The sequence below is a fragment of the Tursiops truncatus genome, chromosome 12, assembly GCF_011762595.2.
Source record: "Tursiops truncatus isolate mTurTru1 chromosome 12, mTurTru1.mat.Y, whole genome shotgun sequence".
In the NCBI taxonomy this organism is placed as follows: Eukaryota; Metazoa; Chordata; class Mammalia; order Artiodactyla; family Delphinidae; genus Tursiops; species Tursiops truncatus.
This window is the reverse complement of record NC_047045.1, coordinates 45,871,491-45,893,270: the sequence shown is the minus strand read 5'-3', so window position 1 is coordinate 45,893,270 and position 21,780 is coordinate 45,871,491. Positions and strand designations below refer to the sequence as shown.

At 37.3% G+C, this 21,780-nt stretch overlaps 1 protein-coding gene and 1 long non-coding RNA gene across 3 annotated transcripts in view; one reads left to right on the top strand and one right to left on the bottom strand.

The window, feature by feature from the left end:
- NT5DC1 (5'-nucleotidase domain containing 1) overlaps positions 1-21,780 on the bottom strand; it is a 122,943-nt gene that overhangs the window by 44,659 nt on the left and 56,504 nt on the right. The gene's annotated exons all lie outside the window — the stretch shown is intronic.
- On the top strand, positions 277-10,785 carry LOC141276094 (uncharacterized). Its single transcript, XR_012325036.1, has 3 exons — positions 277-459; positions 9,375-9,425; positions 10,775-10,785. It is a non-coding gene; the product is annotated as an uncharacterized lncRNA (long non-coding RNA).

Here is a 21,780-nt window from a genome sequence, read left to right as displayed (position 1 = left end):
GACCCCATCCAGGATCCCATATTACATTTAGTGGTCATGTTTCCTTAGTCTCCTCTTGGCCGTGACAGTTTCTCAGACTGTCCTTGTTTCTGATGACCGTGACAGTTTTGAGGAATACCGGTCAGCTATTTTGTAGAATGTACCTCAACTGAGATTTTTCTGGTGAGACTGGAGTTATGTATTTTTAGGAGAAAGAGCCCAGAGTACAGGTGCCATTCTCATATCATATCAAGGGTACATACTATCAACATGACTTGTCACTGTTGATGTTGACCCTGATCACCTGGCTGAGGCAGTGCTTGTCACTGTAAAGTTACTCTCTTTTGCCCCTTTCCATACTGTACTCTTTGGAAGGAAGTTACTATGTGCAGCCCTCGATTAAGGAGTGGGGAGTTATGCTCCATCTCCTTGAGGATGAAGCGTCTGCCAAAATTATCTGGAGTTCATCTGCACAGGAAGGTAGGCTCTTCTCCCCATTTATTTATTTGTTCAATCATTTATTTATATCAATAGATTCACTGATATTTATTTTATACTTAGGGTCTTTGGGTTATAATCCAACACTATTTTGTTCTTAAACAGTTCCAGCTTTGGCCATTGGGAGCTCTATTATTTGATTCCTGTGTCCTTTTAACATACCCTGTCATTATGGTTTTTTTTTTTTTTTTTTTTTGGACCACTTCCCTACTTTCCGGCACTACGAGATGCTCCAGGCTCATCTTGTATATTGCCTACACCAGTCCTAGAGTCAGACATTTCTCCAAAAAGCTCTGGTTCAGATTATTGGAGAATGATCTGGGCACCTTTTTAAAAGTTTTTAAAGGTGTTTTCATACACACACTTCTCTCACATCCACAGCCTCTCTGACAGATGGGTAAACTAAGGTTCAGAGTAGCTGAAGGATCTGCTCAAGATCAAGACTAATAATGGCAGTGGTGGGATAAAATTCAGTCTTCTGATGACAGTTCAGTGTCTTTTCCATTATGGGTGGTTTTTGGATGAGGACCTAGCCTCAAAGACCAGATTCACAACTTGTAGGAAAAAGCAAACGGGCATTTCTAGAACAGTCTTTCCAGGAGGGAAAATATAACAGAGGTATGTGACAGACTCTATCTATCCAGAAGAAACAACTGGAGATTCTGTCTTCTATGGAAAGAGGTCTCTAACTATATTACAGCAGTGGTTCTCAACTGGGGGTGATTTTTCCCCTCCCCCCGCCCCCCGCCCCGAGACATTTGGCAATGTCTGGACACATTTCGTTGGGTAGGGGGCGTGCTGTAACTGGCATCTAGTGAAGAGATGTTGCCAAACATCCTATAACGCATAGAAGAGCGCCCACAACAAAGAATTATCCACTTCAAAACGACAGCAGTGCTCACACAGAGAGACCCTATAGCCAGAGACCACTGAAGAACTTCATCCAATTTTACGCTGTTTCTACTCTTGCTGAATTTTTTTCCCTTTGGTGGCTATGACGGATAATCATGGAAGATTCTGGGGGATTCTGTGACCTCATGAGCTGGTCTATTAGAAGAAAAAGCCCCCCATTTTGATTAAGGAGTGTGGCTCACAATCACATAAAAGAGACTCACCTGGTTCTTATGTGTGGGCCAGAGAGCAAGTAGGGGCGCTCTTTAAAGTAAGCTGCCTGAATCAAGCAGGGCACGAACAGAGCGATCATTTCCGCAAGGGTGAGCACAGTTATATGTCATCAGCCAGAAAAGGGAAGACCTATCTCCACATATGCCATCATTTACCGGCCACGCATCTGCCGTCTTCTAGTTCAGGAATGAGTTGTGCAGAACAATAAGGTGGCTTGGAAAATCTGCCAGTGAATTGGTCAGGCTTACTAAGTAGATGGCGGTTACCCAGAAACTGCTGCTCACTGCTCAGTGACCTCAATTTGGAGAGGAAGTAGGTGACTGAGTCCCAGTGACCACCCAGCAGTCTGACAGAAGAAAGAACACTTTTTGTTTACCAGGACCTCTCCTGCAAGCTTTAGAAAAGTTTGTTCACTTTTGGTACTAACAAGTCAACGATGGACATTTTCTGAGCAAAGCTAGGTGTGCCCTGGGACCACCAACTGCCACTGCCCTTTTTGAAAAAATATAGAAAGCTTACAGGGGCAGTATAATTTGGGGTGATCCTATTTGGGGAGATCCTGATAATGCAGACACGTATATGTAAAAATACTCAATGCACCATAATGTCTGGTACATAGTAACTGTCAGTGGTAGCAACAATAACAGACCAAATGTTTACTAAATGTTTTCTAAGTGTCAGGCCCTGTGCAAAGTACTTTACACATTATCTCACTGAATACTCACAACTAGCCTATGAGATAAGTACCATGATCACTATTATTACCTAAGCCATCAAGGAAGTCAGATGCTTATGGAATACATGATGGGTAAGGAAAGGTTGAAATTGTCCTTCCGTGAGACAATCTGACGCCGGGAGATGACATGAGGTCAGGAGATCACAGGGATAAACAAATGTCAGGTTTAGCTCCTTAACATCCCCACACTACCAACCACAGTCTTACAGTAGGTGCTGAAACAAACACTGGATGGACGGATGGAAGGATGAATGAATAAGTGACCAAAATGCTTGTTATTAAACATGGTTATAGAGTAGAGACTCTCTCCCCATCTCAACTTCCCCCTTCTCAAATTATGGTTCAAAATGACCTTTGCAGTCTCTGAAAGCTAGTGCTAGAAAAGAACTCTCTTTGGTCTTCATCCATGATGTCAGAGTCTGCTCTGTGCACATCACATTTGTTTAGTCACTATTCCTTGCTACTGTTGCTCTAAATCTACCTACACTTTCAATCTTAGTCAATGAATACATCTGGCTGATCAACAACAGAGTCTACTGTTTGCTAAAGATGTGCCTTCTTCAAGCAGAAATCTGGAAGATCGTTCTGGCACCCATCTCTCTAACCCCTGATTATTTGGAGGAAGTGGCAGGGGAAAACCTAAGCAATAATTTCAAATGTGCTCATATCTAAAGGCAGAATATTTGGATTATATTTGGCATCACTATAGTGAACTATTCTTAAAAATTAATATTTCTGGAATGATTTGGTCATAATCTGGCCATGTTCAAGCCAATCTAGTACACTACCACTACTTCTTTAATAGAAAAAAATGTGAATTTAATAAAAATTTAAGATAAACAATAGAAATATACTAGAAAATTTTAAAAAGTGCTTCCATAAAACTGCTAATATTTTGGACAATCAACATACTCCTCTTCTGCAAGATTTTTATAGTGAAATCTTGGTATAAAGTCCTGGCAAGCCATTTTCTAAGCAGCAGATATACTGTTTCACTTACTAACATATACTTGCACTGTGCATTGAATCTGCTTTGTTTTATAGAAACTTACTATCCTGGCACTTCAGTGAACAAGATAGCTAAGAATTTCCACTGATGATATAACATATAGTATGACATAGGCTAACTCTAGGTTGCAAAGCAAAAACACTCCATGCTACCCAGGTATAAGAGCAGGACACAGAAAGTTTAGAAGGAGTGGTGAGCAGGAATAACAGGGAAGAAAGATGACTTCAGGCTTGAAGAATTACAGTATACCTTCTAGATTTGAGGGTGAAAATGAGATATGCCACAGTAGCCATGCACGGCTTTTTGCTGTCACTATATTTTAAAAAATGCTTTAATCAAACATGGACATGGTCAAAAACACTAATTAGAAGAGATATATGCACCCCTATGTTCACTGTAGCATTATTTATTCATTGTAGCCAAGACATGGAAGCAACCTATGTGCCCCAAAATAGATAAGTGGATAAAGGTGTGGTATACCTATCGACTGATCGGTCTATCGATTTATCTAGTGGAATATTAGCCATAAAAAAGAATGAAATCCTAGACCTAAAAGGTATTATGCTAAGTGAAATAAGTCAGCTAGCAAAAGACAAATACTGTATAATTTCACTTATATGTGGAATCTAAAAAACAAATGAACAAACATAACAAAACAGAAATAGGGTTACAGATACAGAGAACAAACAGATGGTTGCCAGAGGGAAGGGGGGTGGGGAGAGGAAAGAAATAGGTGAGGGAGACTAAGAGGTACAAACTTCCAGTTGGAAAATAAATGTTCACAGGTATGAAATGTACAGTGCGGGGAATATAGTCAACAACTATGTAATACCTTTGTATGGTGATACATCATAACTAGACTTACTACAGTGATCATTTTGAAATGTATAAAAATAACAAATCACTATGTTGTGCACCAGGAACTAACATAGTGTTATAGGTCAATTATACTTCAAAACCAACTGACAAACAAACAAACTCACAGAAAAGCGATCAGATTAGTAGTTAACAGAGGTGGGGAATAGAGGATGGGGAATCGGATGAAGGCAGTCAAAAGGTACAAACATCCAGTTATAAGATAAATAAGTACTAGGGATGTAATATACAGTATGATAAATCTAATGAACACTGCTCTGTTATATATGAAAGATGTTAAGAGAGTAAACCCTAGGAGTTCTCATCACAAGGAAAAAAGCTTTTTCCATTTAATTTCATATCTATGAGATGATTTATATTCACCAAACTGTGATAATTGTTTCATGATGGATATAAGTCAAATCATTATGCTGTACAACACCTTAAAACTTATACAGTGCTGTATGTCAATTATATCTCAATAAAACTGGAAGAAAGAAAAAAACAAAAGGTTCTAGCCCTATACATGTCCCTCTTCAGTCCTGTGCTCAAAGGTCACCATCTTTAGCCATTTGTTCTTAACTCTTCTGAAAATTTACATTCACAACTCTAAGTAATATACTTAAGTTCTTAGTTCATAAGCTTTAGACAATATCCACTGACTTCTTACTAAGAAATGAGGATTTACTGAACTCACATTATCCTTCATTATCCTTCTCCTTCCTCTTTACAATATTTATAGTTATATTTAGTTTTATTCTTTTACTGGTCACTTTTTAAATACTGCACTTCAAGCTCTTATTTGTTGTTCCATCAAATTTTAACTCCCCACAACGTAAAACAAGCTATTAGTGACTCTGCTTCCCACCAACTCTCCAACCTCCTTCTACATCCTAACTTCTGACCATCATCTTATTTTTTTCAAATTACCACGAAACCTTTCTATGCTTTGTTTATGAATTGTTTCTAAAAATTAAAGGTAAATAATCTGTGTTTACTGTATTGTGATCTATAAATATTATTCATAGCAGAAACAAGTAATGTTTTAGAATTACATTTCTATTTCCAGAGATCCATGTTTATGAACTGTCATTCAAAAAGAACATGTTACTAGAATAAAGGTCAAATAGCTTTCTTTTTCTTAGTTTTAATAAGTGCTCAAAATCAAGCCACATTTTTGTGGAATTGTGATTGGACAATGACCTTATTGTACACTTTTTATCTGGAGTTTCTAATTGCCTTTACTTTTCTATTGTTCATCAAATCATCAAATTTTTACAGCAAAATTATGTTTGGGTCCAACACATAAAGATGAAAATTTCAAAGTTTATTACAGCAGACTTAAAATGAAAATAAACTTTTGAAAACACTATTTTGTTTTTAAATACTTAAAGATAACCTTTTGCTTATGCGTCCTTTAACATGAAGATGAGATATATTCTATGTATATTAATAAGCTCCATTTATATGGTACTGTCAGTTTATAAAACACTGCTTGCACATATTATTTTATGCTCTCAACCCATGAAGGAGGCAATATCTTCTCTATTTCACAAACACAGCAACTTTACATCAGAGAGACAGAGAGATTTAGCTAAGACTGGACAGCAAGTAAGCTGCAAGTTCCAAATTTGAAAACAAGTTTTCTTTTTTTTCTTTTCAAAGTTCAATGTTTTTTGCTTCTACCACAGCTGCCTACTACCTGGGCTCTTTCTACCTTTTGTTTAGAAATAAAACATCATGATTTTTGGTATAGAAGTTCTGTTATCAGTTAGAGCACTCCTATGGAAAGCAACACAATACTTTCCTTATTACTCCTTACTTATTACTAGATTTTTGGGGCAGGAATTTTGTAAATAAACAATGGAAAAGCTGGCAGAACTAAGAGAAAAACACAAATAAACCAAAAGGACATTACATAAAGAGATGCTACAATAATAAACTGAATAGTCAAGGAAGGCCAAAGATTCATAAGCACTAGCTTTCTCAAGTAATAAATGAGCATCTATAAGGCACTGGAGTTACTACTCCAGCAATATAGCATTGTTATAAAAATGGACATTGATCCCAATCATACTCTAACAAGCCAAGTATATCTCACACAAATAGCTTCTTAGGAACAACTCTGGGTACTGATTCAGAAAGATCAAGGGCAACCAAGGAGGAGAACTGGGGTATGGAGAAGATGCCATGTGAGGAACCAGGGGAAGCTGAGCATAGAGAAGTAGGCTCATGTTACAGTCATATGAGCACAAAGAAGCAGGTTTCAGCTTAACAACAGGAAGATTCCAACAGAGGAAACGTGCCCTCAGAAACAGACAAAATATTAGTATTTGGACCAGGTGGATTTCTGTTAGTTGAAGCTTTAGACTCTCTACACAGGTATAAGGCAAAAGCTGAAAATTCAATTCCAGAATTTTGAATTTCATGTTTACCTTTTATAATAAATAAAATAAATATTCTTTAATGTTATTTAAGATCTTATTTTTGACTTTACATCAAAAAAAATAGTTCAGGAAAAAAGTTTCTTAAAACAAGAACCTACTTAAAGATTAACAGAAACACAGAATGCAATTTGAACAAGAAGAAATGTCCAGGCTTTCATCTGTATATGCTTAAACTCTAATATGTCAACTTTCTTTTTTCAAACTGATGAGGGAAAGTAGTCCAGTTTTTCTTTTGTATGTAGCTGTCCGGTTTTCCCAACACAGTTTATGAAGTGACAGTCTTTTCCCCATTATATCTTCTTGTCTTCCTTGTTGCAGATTAACTGACCATGTAAGTGTGAGTTCATTTCTGGACTCTCTATTCTGCTCCATTGGTCTACATTTCTGTTTCTGTGTCAGTACCACATGGTTTTGATTACTGTAGCTCTGTAGTATAGTTTGAAATCAGGGAGCATGATACCTCCAGTTTTGTTCTTCTTCCTTAAGATTGTTCTGGTTGTTTGGGGTCTTTTGTGTTTCCATACAAATTTTAGAATTATTTGTCCTAATTCTGTGAAAAATGCCATTGGTATTTTAATAGGGATTGTACTGAACCTGCAGAATGTCTTGGTTACTATGGTCATTTTAACAATATTAACTCTTTTAATTCATAAGCATGAACTAACTTTCCACTTGTTTGTGTCATCTTCAATTTCTTTCATCAGTGTCTTATAGTTTTCTGAGTACAGGTCTTTCACCTCCTTCATTAGATTTATTCCTGGATATTTTATTCTTTTTGATTCAATTATAAATGGGATAGTCTTCTTAGTTTCTTTCTGATAGCTCATTGTTAGTATATAGAAATGCAACAGATTTCTGTATATCAATAATGTATCCTGCAATTTTACCAAATCAATTGATGCATTCTAGTAGTTTTTTTGTGGCATATTTAGCATTTTCTATATATAGTATCATGTCATGTGCAAACAGTGATGGTTTTACTTCTTCCTTTCCAATTTGGATTCCTTTTTTTTTTTCTTGTCTGACTACTATGGCTAGGACTTCCAGTACTATGTTGAATAAAAGTAGTGAGAGTGGGCATCCTTATCTTGTTCCTAATCTTAGAGGAAATGCTTTCAGCTCTTCACCATTGAGTATGATGTTAGCTGTGGGCTTGTCATATGCCCTTTATTATGTTGAGGTTAAGTTCCTTCTATACCCAATTTGTTGAGAGTTTTTTCATAAGTAAATGTTAAATTTTGTCAAAAGCTTTTTCTGCATCTATTGAGATTATCATATGATTTTTATTCTTTGCTTTGTTAATGTGGTATACCATGTTCACTGATTTGCGGACACTGAACCATACTTGCATCCTTAGAATAAATCCATATAAACTCAAAATGGATTAAAGACTTAATAAAACTTCTAGAAGAAAGCATAAGCAGTATGCTGTCTGTTAGTCTTAGCAATAGTTTTTTGGATATGTCTCCTCAGGCAAGGGAAACAAGAGCACAAACAAACAAACAGGACTATGTCAAACTAAAAAGCTTTTGCACAGTGAAGGAAAGTACCAACAAAATGAAAAGGCTGCCTACTGAATGGGAGAAGATATTTGCAAATGATATATCTTATAAGGGGTTAATATCCAAAATACACAGAGAACTCATACAACTCGACATCAAAAAAAACAAAAACCAACAAACAACCAGATTAAAAAATGGACAGAGGACCTAAACAGACATTTTTCCAAAGAAGACATACAGATAGCCAACAGGCACAGGAAAAGATGCTCAACATCACTAATCATCAGGAAAATACAAATCAAACCCACAATGAGATACTACCTCACACCTGTCAGAAGGGCTATTATCAAAAAGATGACAAATAACATGCATTGGCAAGGACGTGGAAAACAGGGAACCCTTGTGCACCGTTGGTGGGAATGTAAACTGGTGCAGCCACTATGGAAAAGGTATGGAGATTCCTCAAAAAATTAAAACTAGAACTACCATATTATCCAGCAATTCCACTACTGGGTATTTATCCAAAGAAAATAAAAACACTAATTTGAAAAGATATATGCGCTCCTATGTTCATTACAGCATTATTTACAATAGCCAAGATATGGAAGCAACCTAAGTGCCCATCAATAGATGAATAAAGAAGATGTGATATATATATACATATATATGTATATATATGTATATACACACACACATATATATATATCTATATATGAAATATACAGGGGTTTGGGGGGATGAGAGAAGCAGGTGAAGGACAAATCTCCAGTATAAATGAGTTACAGGTATGAAATGTACAGTGTAGGGAATATAGTCATTAACTATGTAATATCTTTGTACGGTGACATGCTATAACTAGACTTTTTTTTTTTGTGGTGATCAGCTTGAAATGTATAAAAATACCAAATCACTACATTGTGCACCAGGAACTTACACAGTGTTGCAGGTCAATTATACTTCAAAAACAAACTCATAGAAAAAGAGGTCAGATTTGTGGTTACCAGAGGTGGGGGTTGGGGGGAGGGGGAATTGGAGGAAGGAGGTCAAAAGGAACAAACTTCCAGTTATAAGTAAGTACTAAGGATATACTAAGAATATAATGCACAACGTGATAAATATAATGAACACTGCTGTATGTTATCTATGAAAGTTGTTAAGAGAGTAAATCCTAGGAGTTCTCATCACAAGGAAAAATATTTTTTTCTTTTATTTTGTATCTATAGGAGATGAAGGATGTTCACTAAACTCACTGTGATAGTCACTTCATGATGTTTGTAAGTCAAATCATTATGCTGTACACCTTAAACTTACACAGTGCTATATGTCAATTGTATCTCAATAAAGCTGGAAGAAAAAATTCAAATGATAGGGGGAAATGAGTAGAAATCTCCAAAGCAAAAGTATATTTCATAAGAATATTTGATTACATACAAAAAAGGGAATCATCCCTTTCATCAATAATAGTATTAGCTGATATTTATTGAGAGCTCACTACATGTTAGGCACTGTGCTTAAGACATCATATGCATCATCTCACTAATAATAATACAATTTATCCCAATTTTAAGTATTTGCAAATGAAGATTTATAGGGGTTAACTTGTCAAAGTCAAAGACTTAAGTCCAAGCTCACATCCATCTCTTAAACATCACATACACTACCACTAACTACCTAATTCAGTGGATTGGAAGTCCATGTGATAAATTCTTACCATGATATTAATGATTATCAATTTTCATCTGAGTAATGGGCAAAAGGGAGATTAATCAGATGTATTTCATAAGCCCAAATTCTCATTCTCATGTTTGTTGATAATTTCTATTATGTTTATTCTGTCCAAAAAAAAAAGGAAAATCAATGTAGCTCAAGAGTAGCAAAACTAATTTGAATTCATCTCTGATAATGCTTCACTCTCCCTTGCTGGTGAGGACATTAATGAACAATGAGAATCTGGCAGCCTTAAGGTCTAGGGAGTACAAATACTGCATATTGATGATATACACACTTTTAAGAGATAGGTCTTAGGAGAAACATGTCAAATTTTGATGTTGATTGCAGAAACTTATCTAACCTACATTACTACATAATAGTTAGACAGTTTTGTAGAATATTTTCAGCAACAGGAAGATTTTTCTTTACAGATAGTATAGACCAGCAGTCCCCAACCTTTTTGGCACCAGGGACTGGTTTCATAGAGGACAATTTTTCCACGGACCGGGGTGGAGGAGGGGGGATAGTTCAGGCGGTGATGCCAGCGACGGGGGAGCGGCAGATGAAGCTTCGCTGGCTCGCCCGCTGCTCACCTCCTGCTGTGCGGCCTGGTTCCTAACAGGCCACAGCCCGCGACGCAGTAACGATCCACCGCGCAGGGCTTGGAAACCCCTCGTAGACAGACTATTTTCCTACTGCCCTTCATTCCATGTACCATGCAAAATGAATAATCAAGACATGGTTATTCTTATGTATAATTAATCAAATACATAAAAATCTTTTTGAGTTAGACAGTGATTGCTGAAGGCTATTTCATCTTATCAATAAACTATAATCTATCAGTAAGTATTTATGAAGCACCTATGAAGTGGAAATCACTTGCACCATAAGACCTTTTTCTTTCCTTCTGCAGAGAAACAGGAGCTGTGACAGTAAGTACAGCAGGGTTTTTTGTTTACTTATGGTTAACATTTTTTGAAGACCTCAGATGCTCTTCCTTGTTTTGTATCTTGAAGCAACTGGTCTTGTTTCAGGTCATAGGTATAAATTCTTGCTAAACTACAGAAGGAAGAGGCGGAGTTGTTTATTTTCTTTCTTTCTTTTTTTTCTTTACCATATTGACTTGCAGGACTGAGTAACATTAAATGGGTAGAAGCACACATTACATTTCTAAAGAATGGTTTCTCCTATTATTAGCATTTAGCCCAGGAGTTCAGAGACAGGTCGTGGCCCTAGTTCTAACACTTACTCACTATGCAGCTTTGGGGAGGTCACCTTAAGGCCTCTCAACCTCAGTTTCCTTGTTTAAAACAAGGAACTGGAGTTGGATAATTTCTCAACTCCATTCCGGCTCTGTAATCCTAGCATTTCCTTGTAATGGTCTTTATAAATAGGGGTAAACTACTAATGAGGACCCATGTAGAAGCCCCACACAGAACCCAACCCAATGAAACCGAGAACACGTCTCTGGCACTTTCTCGGATTACTGGAATCCAGCAGACCTGTCACTTGCTCCCCAGCAGAACGATTCTTTCCATACCACATGCGTCTGGCAGTTCAGAGAGCACCACATTTTTGGCAGCTTTGCAGGCCTAAAATCTGTCCTATTTGATTTTATTCAAGACCCAGTAAAGCCAAGAATTGTGCAAAGTCGATGCTTTCTGCGCTGGGGGTGTACCTCTATTACCACTGTCACTTTTATTGCTCTTAAATTTAGCATGTAAAAACAGCAACTAATGTGATGGGGGGTTTGTTTGTTTTGTTTTCTCAAGATGCAATGCTACTAGCTCCTTTATCCTGCCTACTGTCTCCCTTAACGCTCACCCGTCCTCCAAGGAACTATCCATAGCTCCCCCTTGCTATATCCACCAATATAAGAACCATCAGAAATTACTTCCTTTTATCTTGTAGCGACAACCTCATTTTTCAAGGAAAAATCCCCAGTATTTCACCTAATAATGAAAGAAAAAACAGGAAGATAATTTTTAAAAATACTGTTTTGGCTCAGGGAGTGCTGGCTTTCCCTCACTGAAAATGCAGTGATAGAAAAAGAAAAAAACATATACTATCTACTACGTGCCAAGCACTTTATATACCTCATCTCATTTAACATCCACTACCACCTCTGTGATAGATATTGTTACACTCTTGTCACAACTGAAGAAAGTCCTGAGGTTGAGTCAGTGGGATGAAATAATTTGCCCATATTTAAACAGAGGCCATGCAGTTTCCATTATACCATGAGGCACATATTACTCTGACACTCTCTGAAAACTATTAAAAGAAAAGCATATATTTCATTTCTCTTGTGAAATCAGTTTAAAAATCTTGAAAGGCAAATGCATAGATACAGCAAAGTATACAATAAAATAATTATGTACTTCCTTTGAAGGGATGCTAATAAGCACTTAGCATTTAATTATCTGCTCTGTCTACCATTACTTCATTTCCCCTGCCTTCTGCATATGAATGGATTTTTGTATCCATCTCTTTAAGGATACAGTTTTATTAAAATAATTTTATTCACCCTCGAAACATTTCACCACAGCCAACTATAAATATTTACTCTCACTTGACAAGCAAGAGGCTTTCCAAAGGAGAGAAAAATAGTCTGCACAGCTGGTTTAAACTTTTGAACTCGATTTCATCCACAAGAATTATAGAGAACCAGCAGTCTCATGAGCACAACTCAATGTCATCCAACATGAGTTCATCTGTTTGTACGTACATTCATGTGTCCTTAACGTAAAAAGGATCTCAATTACTTACACAAAATGTTTAGGAATAAGATCAAGATACAGAAGACAGAATAAACATCATAACCAGAGGAAATCAGAGTAAAATGTCAATACCAGAAAGACAAAAAAATAAAACGCACACATACAATACTGGACTACATATAAGTCACCAACTGGAGTCTGAACTTACTGGCACTCAAAATGGGGAAAATTACATACACACAATTCTAATTGTCTATGAGAGAGAAAACTTCTAGTTAGTCGAGGTGAATCTTTTACCACAATTTACATCTGAAAGAAATTTCTCAAGAGTGAAACTAAAAATGAGAGCAAAATTTAAGTAGAAGGGGATATATGTATACATATAGCTGATTCACTCTGCTGTACAATATAAACTAACACAATATTGTAAAGCAACTATATTCCAATAAAAAATTTTAAAAAATTAAGTAGAAGAGATATTCCTAAACATCCTATTTCAACCAGATTCAATGAATCTTTGGAAGAGTCATTGTAATGATGAGTAAATCGACAGGTGAAGACTTTGCTGTAAGTTGAGAATATGCAAGGCTACAACTTCTAGGGTTTATAAGGTCTGTTTTAAATACAGTAAAGTTCTACTGTCTGAATCAATGTTAATGTTTTATCCATTGCAATTACAAACTCAGACGCCATACTTTAAAATGATAGAGCTATTTAATTAATTTTAAACAAATAAAAACAGAACAAAATGAGAAACAGTTCTGTTCTGATTACATATTTATTTCAAAAATTCAAATTGGGAGCCAAAATAACTAGTTTAGAATGTTTTCTGTTCAAAGTATACCACATGTCTTAACTTGGTTATGTGAATTAAATTATGGTTATGATTTCTTTGTTATAACAAATTCTTCCTCCAAAAGAGATATCACTTTTCTACACTTGTAATTACATAAATATTTCCCAAAAGAAATCCCATGAATGATACTAAGATGTATAAAAAATATTATTAAACTTGAGAAAGTCATTAATACCATGGTAAACCTGTTAGCAAAAGATATCAGCTTTGTCTTATATTGCACGGTGAGAGAACTTCATGGTGGAAGTTCTATCTTAAAGCTGTGCTATAAGGTTTAGTATAGATCTAAGGAGATGCTAATATATGTAATTTTCCTATAGTAGGAAGTTCTTAAGAAAATATCCAAGGAAGAATTCAAATAAAACAATGATTCTGTTAATATCCAAAGATTAAGAATGCAATGACCAGAAAAAAAAGGATCTACCTTAAAAAAAAGCCACTCCCTCTTACATACTACTTTAGTTGATAAAAAGTAAGCAAAAACTAAAAATAATAGAATATTTTAGAATAAGTACAGTATAATAAATTAATTTTCCTCATGACATACCTGAGAGATACTGATGATCAGTAAAATATGGAGGCAGAAACTACAGGGAAGTTTCAAAAAACAGCACAGATGAGAGGGAGTAAATCCTCTTCTTTCACTAAGCCTACTGTGCTTAAATCTGCAAAATTCTTGCTCTTCCTCAAAACACTATAAATCTTGCAATACTTATTCATTAGAGAGCTCCTATCCAATTTTAATAAGAAAACTAATTTTATGTTGCATCATAAACACTGAGTAGGCATTTTCTAAGAATCCACATAATTTGCAAATGAGTATCTTTATTTAGCAGAAAACTTTAGGTAAAATATGGAGTAGCTGAAAAATCATACAAGCTCTGCTTCTGGTCTGGATGAAGAAGGATATGGAAGACCTTTGCTCCTGCTGAAAGAACAACAAATCCCCAGAGAAACCTCAACACACTTCTTTCCATAGAAGAGCTGCGAACACACAGAATGTAAAAAGAAACGTTAAAGAATTAAACGGGAAGAGGCCACTTTCATATCTTGGACCCATCGCTGAGCTTGGAGAGGTGAGCCCACCACAGAAGGACAGTTTGTCAGGCAAGAGGAAACCAGACAGAATATGGATGTATCTGTGGACTTACTGTTAGGATTTAAATCTGTAGGGGCTCCAAATGCAAAGATAATCCTCTCTGCTAAGTCACTGTCCGACACACAGGGATTTTAAGAATCAGCAGAGGTTAGGCATAGGACACATGAACTAGCTCCTTGTGGCACCGCATTGGGGGAAAGGGGTCAGCCACAATGAAAGGTGGTAAGAAGACACTGGCTACAATTTTAAAAAGCTACCCTAGCTAAGTGTGGGACAGCATGTCAGCCTGAAATAGCTCAGAGCACCTGACAGCAGGGGTCTCTGGATTCACTCACAAGGCTTTCCACAGGCCCCCACCAGGTACTCATGACAAGATTGGGGGTGGGGCAGGAGACCTGACAGAGCTTTGGTACAACAAAAGCAAAATACAAAGCAAAAAAGTTACGGGAGCTAGAAGCAGTCCAAATTTATCTGGATAAAAACTCAAGATGGTTTTCATTAAAAACAAAGACAAAAAAAAGCTTACTGAAAGTTATAAAGGGAAGAAGCCAGAATTCTCTAGTGTGTCTATTCGTCATACAAGTTCCATCACTTCTATCATGAAAGCAAGCAAGAATAAGGAATACTTCGCTCACTAAACATTTGTATCTGGTCATGGGCATAATTTGAGTTAAATGTTTCACTGAACATGCGTAACATGTTTTGCATCAGGAGAGAGGGAAAAAATTAACATTGGAGAAGAGTCCTATTAGTAGGGTCAAAAGAGTCTGTTTATAATGTTCTTACAGAAGAATTCCAAATAAGTATATTTTCCCCTGTTCCAAGCAGGGGAGTTTAATTCCTGTCTCCCAACCTTGCATGTGGGCTGGACTTAGTGACTTGTTTCCAAAGAACAGAGTACAAAATGGGGGAAAATAGCAATTTTACAGTAGACAAACCTGGAAAATGCTATGTTGGCTATCAAGGTTAATATCATCAGTAATATTACATTTATAGTATATATCCCGGATATGATGTGATGAGAATACTTTTTCACCTCTATGGGAGTTTCTTCTAAACCTGAAACCCCAGTCTAGTCATGGGGAAAAAAAAATCAAACAAACCCAAATGGAAGAACACTTTACAAAATACTTGGCTAGTACTCCTCAAGACTGTCACGGTCATGGGAAATAAGGAAAGACTGAGCAAGTGTCACAGCCAGAAAAGACTAAAAATTAGACATGATGACTAAATGTAATGTGGTATCCTGGATGGGATCCTGGAACAGAAAAAGGATCAGTGGAAAAACTGGTGGAACCCAAATGAAGTCTGGAGTTTAGTTTGTAGTAATGTATCAATGTTGTTTTCCCAGTTTTGACAAATGCATCGTGGCAATGTAAGAAGCTAATATTAGAGGAAAATGGATGAGGGCTAGACGGCATGTCTTCATATTATCTTTGACACTTTTCTGTAAATCTAGGGATTATTATTGTTATTATTTTTTTTTGCTGTACGCGGGCCTCTCACTGTTGTGGCCTCTCCCATTGCGGAGCACAGGCTCTGGACGCACAGGCTCAGTGGCCATGGCTCACGGGCCCAGCCGCTCCGCGGCATGTGGGATTTTCCTGGACCGGGACACGAACCCGTGTCCCCTGCATCGGCAGGCGGACTCTCAACCACTGCGCCACCAGGGAAGCCCTAGGGATTATTTTTAAAAGTTTATAAAACAAAAAAATATATTTTTTTAACCCACAAAATGTAGTATGTCTAGGAAAAGAGAAGACCAGGGGATTTCTCTGACCTGTGCCTTGCTTCCAGGAGCACACTTGCCCTCATACACCTTTCCTGTCACTGTTGCTGGAATGGAACACTCCACGTGAATGAAGCTCACTTCTCTAAAGTGGACTGACAGACTGCCTATCCCCTCATACCACAGCACTAGAATATTCTTTTCTATTATCTAAAAGGCACAGAAGTAGAAGACACCTTCAGTGTTTTCACTAATGCTCCACATCATTCCACCACCATCCCAGATAGGTGCAGGTATTTTGGTTTCAGGCTGTTAAAGGCAAATGCACCAATTTCTTCCTATTTTTTAATCATAATTTTTAAAGTTTCAATTTTGCTGCCCTTTAAAACAAAATTTTGAGAGCTTCAATGTGTATTTCAAGTGAGTGGTAATGAGCAGCCTTGAACACAGTTACATAGTCAGTTGATCACTCAGATGGACACTGCTAAGGGCTATGGTGTGACACTTACATAGTGTCTTTAGTTATTTTTAATACACTGTGTTTAATTTACTCACATAATGGGCCACTGGAAAAAGATCAGAAGCATAAAGACCACAAATTTTGAACTTTAACAAATTATGGAAGACTGTAAAAATGACTAATTCTACAGGCTCACCCCAAAATAATAATATCTATGAACGACAGTCATCTGGTCAAATGTCTTATGTAACAAATCAAAATATCTCTGGCATTTCAGTAAAAAATGTTAAAAGAAACAATATAAGGATGATTTTATCCTAATTGGTCATCCACACCTGCATGAGAAATTGTAGAAAAGTGCTTGCAAATAGAATCCTGAAACATTCTTTCTTATCTCATCATTTAGAAACCAAATAGGAACAAAGAGATTTTCCTAAAGGTCAAAATTCAAGAATTCCAAACATCCAGATATGAAAATAGTTTTTGACTATATTTGATGTCTTAACACATAAAAAATATAATAAACACTTTAAAAATTCTCAACAAATAATTTTTCTTACGTTATAGTATAAATATTACCAAGGATTATCTTAAAATGAACTTTACAGTATATTTAATAGTATGCTAATCTAATAATTTTTAACTTTAAATCATATCCTACACCATGTAAAAATGAAAAAATAATTTTCAAAATTTCTATGAGGGAATCATATTACTTAGGAAAGGGTTCACAAATACACAAAAGGCTACGAAATGTTCAACAAGTTCAATTATCCTGATTTACAGATGGAAAAAATTAACATCCAACATTTGTTTAAATTCCTATAGAGTTTGGAAGAAAGTGATAGTGTTCAGGGAAGAACTGACTTCTCTCTGTTCCTCACAATCTTTCCACAAATAACTTCTCCTTTAAGAAACTGCAGCCTTCATCTGGCTGCCATCCATCAAAAAGATCCTCACCGCTAAGCAAAGTGGGTCAGAAAACTCTCCCATTCTTGGACTTCTCTGTGTGTCGGAACTGGATTTAAAAACTCTTTAAGCACATCGCCAACATCAAAACACAAGGCTTAGAAAATATACACTCATACCAATGGTTATCCCAAGGCTTCTTACTGAACCCCAACTTCCCAACACAGCCCCACTATTCCCACCATGGGAGGAAAGCTAAAAACTCAGAGTTCTAAAATGATCTGTAAAATCAAAAGCAGAATAGAAAATAGCAGAGAAAAGCAGAGGGGTACAGAGGATCTCTAACAGAAAATCCAGCCAAATCAAATGTGGAATAAGCTTTCTTCTTGCTTTGCCCTCCTTCCACCTCACTGCCTGCCCCATTCCAGGTCCCTCCCAAAAGCTAGTTCTCAAGTTACATGACATTTGTGATTTAAACAAGTATTTTGTAAGTACAGGTCTAAAATCTGATTATTATTATAATCATCATCTTCACCACCACTAACACTTGCACAGAATGACTTGTTTTTGAAAGCATATTCCAAATTTCTGATAGCTAGAGCATAAATGGCCTTTTGGAACAGGGTCTATTTGTAATTCCCTTTCACAAAATGCTCTTCTAAGCCAGAGCAAAAAAACCACATCTTTTTTTTATTTTTTATTTTTTTATTTTTTTCGGTATGCGGGCCTCTCACTGTTGTGGCCTCTCCCGTTGCGGAGCACAGGCTCCGGACGCGCAGGCTCAGCGGCCATGGCTCACGGGACCAGCCGCTCTGCGGCATGTGGGATCTTCCTGGACCGGAGCACGAGCCCGTGTCCCCTGCATCAGTAGGCGGACTCTCAACCACTGCGCCACCAGGGAAGCCCACATCTTTATTTGATTTTATGACTTGTATTCTTTGTAAAATAATAATCTTGGCAAGTAATTAACAAATAAATCAAGTGATGAAAACACTAAAATATGCAAAACCATACAAGTGGTGACAACTATATTTTAATGGTTCACTCACACATCTATTAATTTATTCAACAATCATTCATTGAGCACTTAACTGTGGCTCAAGGATTGTGCTAGGGATAAAAGAAGATGAATGTTCACTACTTTTAAGGATATTACAGGGCAGTAAAGAGAGACAGCTGTGGGAACCAAAGAGTTCAAAGAAGAGTGGTAGGGTAATCAGTGGGTAGAAGGAGGCCGTCGAGGAGAAAGGGTAGGGGTCAATCACAGAATTACGTGGGACAGGATAAGTGTCAGGAAAAGCCTCAGGGAGGGGGTGACCCTGGAGCTGAAGTCTGAAAGATCAGTAGGCCCTGGTAGATAATGAAGATGGGATACCTGGAGGGTGGGGGTGGGATGCTGACCTTCCGAGCTGATGCACTGAAGTACAGCATACAGTTCTATGAAACACACGGGAAAACAGCAAGCAAGCACTCGGCAAGGCTGGAATTTGAGGGAATGAGGTCCAGCAACATCCAAGGCTTAGCTCTTGTGAAGAAATATAACTCTATCCATAAATTGTTCTTAATTGTGTCTGGACACAGATCCTTTCCAGAATTTAAAGGTAAATAAAAAACCAACAACAACAAAACTCAAGAGCTAAAGCGTACTGATCCCTTACTATGAGTGAGGCATTTTACATACATTTCTCATCTAATATTATATTCTCAACAACCCTAGGAATAGGAATGATTTAATTGTTTCTGAACACAGATATTTTTCAGCATTTAAAGGTAACAACAATAAAACTAGTAGCCATAGTGTATGTATTACTTACTATGGGTCAGGTACTTGACATACATTTCTTATTTAATTTTATAATTTCAACAACCATAGGAATAGGAATTATTTCTGTCATTCAAAAAAAAAAAAAAGACAGCTAGGTAATTCGCCCCCAAGCACCCAATTAAGTGGCAGGATGGACTTCAATCTCAGTTTAATGTAAGCCTGTGCTCTTTGTGCTCTTAGGACACTCTCTCTGAATAACAATTTTTAAAAAGCACATGTATCTACACCATTATTTTCTTCTTCACATTCAGACTGAACTCCCAATCATGGGGCAGGGGAGTGAGATAATGTCCTTCGATTTCACATCTTCCTTTAGCTACCACTCCCTTTTACCGCTTCACAGCAAAAGCAATAAAAAGTTATCTACACTGGTCATATCCATTTTCTCACTTCCTGTTCTCCTTTCAAAGTAGTCTTCTTGCTGAAGAAAGTAGGAACCTGTTCTGGACAATGCCAGCTACAGCCTCCATATTGCTAATTCAATGGCCAACTGACTGTCCTCATATTACCCCACAGCTCAGCAGGTGATTACTTTTCTTCTCTTAGCTCCTGGACACCATTCTCCACTATTTTTGTTGTTTTCCTTTTCTCCTTACCTTATCTGCCCTCTTCTCAGCAGCTCTTCTGCCCTCAGGAACTCTAAATGTTGGACTGTCCCTTGCTCAGCCCTGCATTTTTTCCCTCCTTTTATGAAGTTAAATACCATCTATATGCTGATAATCAGTATATTTTTTTAAATTCATTTATTTATTTTTGGCTGCGTTGGGTCTTCGTTGCTGTGTGCGGGCTCCTCATTGTGGTGGCTTCTCTTGTTGTGGAGCATGGGCTTCAGTAGTTGTGGCACGCGGGCTCAGTAGTTGTGGCACACGGGCTTAGTTGCTCCACAGCATGTGGGATCTTCCGGGACCAGGGCTCCAACCCATGTCCCCTGCACTGGCAGGCAGATTCTTAACCACTGCACCACCAGGGAAGCCCTAATCAATACATTTTTATCTTTAACCCTGAGCTCCAACTAGTTGTCTAGTTGTCCACTCAGCCTCATTTCTAGGACATCAAATGGGTATCTGAACATCAACAGAACTTAAAAGAACTCTTCACTCCTCATGTTTTGTCCATTTAAAAAAATTTCCCAATGGAAAAAAATAAAGCTTAGCATACAAGGATACTATACCCTTCCCCATGGCTAAAGAGGTTATGCAGTGCTGCGTGTATTCCATCAGTATGCAATATGAATAGCCAGGATCCCCACAACTGTGTTTAGATATATATGTTCCTATCATGTACACTTTCATAGAGGACTTAGGGTGCCTATCATGATACTCTGGATAATCACTTTGCTTACTGTACTTACAGAAGTGGAAATTTAATAAGCAATGGCTATATATCAATAATCTTAAACAGGAAACATTATAACACGTTTTATTTTTTTTTAATGTACAGAAAATTGGTCTCCTGCTGCTCATGGTGGAAGACTATGCAATTTGAACCAAGAGGATAACTAGAAAAATAGGACAAAGTTTAAAAAATATATGCTGAAAGGCACTGGAAACTCAAAAAAAATCAATGAAGATTTAAGGGGGCAAGATGAGAAAGACCAGAGAGGTGAGCCTGATACCTGGGGCCTCTATGATTTCCCTCTTAAAGCCTCTGCAGTAAAATGTGCCTTTCATCTCTCCACCCATGTTCACTTCAACATCCTAATGCAGTTTGACTTTTTCGTCTTGTTTTGTTAAAAAATGGGCCCTAATAAGGGAAGGACAGGGAGATACCCTCTCTTGTGGTTCCATATGCTTTTTTGTTGTGGTCTACTGAAAAAGAGTAACTTAAAAAAACCCTGCAGTTTCACATACACTTGATCTCCCTTTGGAGTCAAATCTCTCCAACAATTCACGTCAGTACTTTTCAGATGTGAAAAACTATTTAGTTTTAAGACTTCAACACTGTTTTTTGGCAGACAGCTTTTCAACATGGTTTCAACTCTTTGAACCTGTCCCCAGAGTTCACTTCCACTGTCTGGGCTTCCAAGATAGCAGTGACTAAAGGATTTAACTGAGTGTGGATGCCCATAGAAGTTATTTGTCTAGGGTTCCCCTACACAAGTTACACTAATAACTGACTGGTCCCACACAATTTGACACTTTTACAGAACCTTAGAGCACTGCAATTAGTTCAAGAGATGGAGTGGGGGGATCCTCCTTCTTAGACCAAATTAATCAAGAAACCATGAGACAAACGGAAAAGGGGCAAAATATCTGGGATACAAATAAGTAGAGTTTCATTTTGTTTTTCCCTACCCCACCCCAAATAATCCAGGTAATTGC